Source organism: Penaeus chinensis, chromosome 42 (genome assembly GCF_019202785.1).
Source record: "Penaeus chinensis breed Huanghai No. 1 chromosome 42, ASM1920278v2, whole genome shotgun sequence".
Taxonomy (NCBI): Eukaryota; Metazoa; Arthropoda; class Malacostraca; order Decapoda; family Penaeidae; genus Penaeus; species Penaeus chinensis.
In genome coordinates, this window is record NC_061860.1 from 22,150,111 (window position 1) to 22,152,610 (window position 2,500).

The following is a 2,500-nucleotide window of genomic DNA, read 5'->3' on the forward strand; positions in this document are numbered from 1 at the left end:
AGGGGGGTGGGGGGAAAAGGAGAGAGGGGGAGGAAAGGGGGTAGGACTTCGGGTGAGGGGGGTGGGGAGGGAGAGGGAGAGGGAGAGGGACAGGGGGAGGAAAGGGGGTAGGACTTCGGGTGAGGGGGGGTGGGGGGAAAAGGGGAGAGGGGGAGGAAAGGGGGTAGGACTTGGGGTGAGGGGGGGAGAAAAGGGGAGAGGGGGAGGAAAGAGGGTAGGACTTCGGGTGAGGGGGTGGGGGGAAAAGGAGAGAGGGGGAGGAAAGGGGGTAGGACTTGGGGTGAGGGGGGTGGGGAGAGGGGAAGGAAAGAGGGAAGGACTTGGGGTGAGAGGGTGGGGAGAAAAGGGGAGGGGTTGGTAAAGGGTTAAGAAAGGGGAAGAGAGGGGTGGGAAAGGAAGGGGGAAAGTGGGGAGGGTTGGGGAGAGTGAGAGACGGACAGAGACAGAGAGAGAGTCAAGGAGAGAGACAAAGAGAGAGGAGAGAGAGAGAGAGAGAGACGGACAGAGACATAGAGAGACAGGAAGAGAGAGGAGATAGAGAGAGACAGAGAGACGGACAGAGAGAGAGACAAAGAGAGAGACAGAAAGAGAGAGGGGAGAGAGAGAGACGGGCAGAGACAGAGAGAGAGTCAAGGAGAGACACAGACAGAGAGAGAGAGAGAGAGAGAGAGAGAGAGAGAGAGAGAGAGAGAGAGAGAGAGAGAGAGAGAGAGAGAGAGAGAGAGAGAGAGAGAGAGAGGGAGAGAGAGAGAGAGACGGACAGAGACAGAGAGAGAGACAAAGAGAGAGACAGGAAGAGAGAGGAGAGAGACAGAGACAGAGAGACGGACAGAGACAGAGAGAGAGACAAAGAGAGAGACAGAAAGAGAGAGGAGAGAGAGAGAGAGAGGCGGACAGAGACAGAGGAAGAGACAAAGAGAGAGACATAAAGAGAGAGGAGAGAGAGAGAGAGAGAGAGAGACAGAGAGAGAGAGAGAGAGAGAGAGAGAGAGAGAGAGAGAGAGAGAGAGAGAGAGAGAGAGAGAGAGAGAGAGAGAGAGAGAGAGAGAGAGAGAGAGAGAGAGAGAGAAAAGAAAGAGAGACGGACAGACAGAGAGAGAGACAGAAAGAGAGAGGAGAGATCGATAGAGAGAGAGAGAGTGAGAGAGACGGACAGAGACAGAGAAAGAGACAAAGAGAGAGACAATAAGAAAGAGGAGAGAGAAAGAGAGAGAGAGACGGACAGAGGCAGAGAGAGAGAGGCAAAGAGAGAAACAGAAAGAGAGAGGATAGAGAGAGAGAGAGAGACGGACAGAGACAGAGAGAGAGACAAAGAGAGAGATAGGAGAGAGAGAGAGAGAGAGAGAGAGAGAGAGAGAGAGAGAGAGAGAGAGAGAGAGAGAGAGAGAGAGAGAGAGAGAGAGAGAGAGAGAGAGAGACGGACAGAGACAGAGAAAGAGACAAAAAGAGAGACAGAAAGAGAGAGGAGAGAGAGAGAGACAGAGAGACGGACAGAGACAAAGAGAGAGACAGAAAGAGAGAGGAGAGAGAGAGACAGAGAGACGGAGAAAGACAGAGAGAGAGACAAATAGAGAGACAGAAAGAGAGAGGAGAGAGATAGACAGAGAGACGGACAGAGACAAAGAGAGAGACTAAGAGAGAGACAGAAAGAGAGAGAGAGACAGAGAGACGGACAGAGACAGAGAGAGAGACAAAGATAGAGACAGAAAGAGAGAGGAGAGAGAGAGACAGAGAGACGGACAGAGACAGAGAGAGAGACAAAGAGAGAGGAGAGAGAGAGACAGAGAGACGGACAGAGACAGAGAGACGGACAGAAACACAGAGAGAGACAGAAAGAGAAAGAGAGAAATAAGCAAGAAAGCAAGAATTGATGGAAAGGAGGGGGAAAGGTGAGGGGAGAGAAGTAAGCAGGAGGTGGGGGGGGGGGCATTCCTCTTCTCAAAATGAATATCAATTAGCATTCCAATCATGACATATGAAAAAAAAAAAAAAAAAAAATCTTGCCAGCTGTTCTGACACTTGAAGTTTAGGGTTTACATGTATAAAAGGAATTTCTTTTTAGTAATACCAATGTTATTAATATAAGTATTGTTAATATTATCATTATTGTTATGTTTTAATGTTGCGATTATTGTTATTATTGTTATCATTATTATCATTATCATTATTATCATTATTACCATTATTACTATTATTATCATTATCGTCAACATTATCGTTATCATTAGTAGCAGTAGTATGATTTTTATTATCATTATTATTGTTATTATTGTTATTATTATTATTATTATTATTATTATTATTATTATTATCATCATCATCATCATCATCATCATCATTACATTATTATTGTTGTTATTATCATCTTCATTATCATTATTATCATTATTATTATCATTATCATTATTATTATTATTATTTCATTACTTTATTATTATTATCATTATTATCATAACAATTATTATCATTTTTATTATAATTATCAATATCATCATTCATC

The 2,500-nt window shown here is 44.6% G+C and overlaps 1 protein-coding gene across 1 annotated transcript in view; it reads right to left on the bottom strand.

The window, feature by feature from the left end:
• Positions 1-2,500, bottom strand: part of LOC125047946 — a 22,247-nt gene that overhangs the window by 15,991 nt on the left and 3,756 nt on the right. The window lies entirely within an intron of this gene.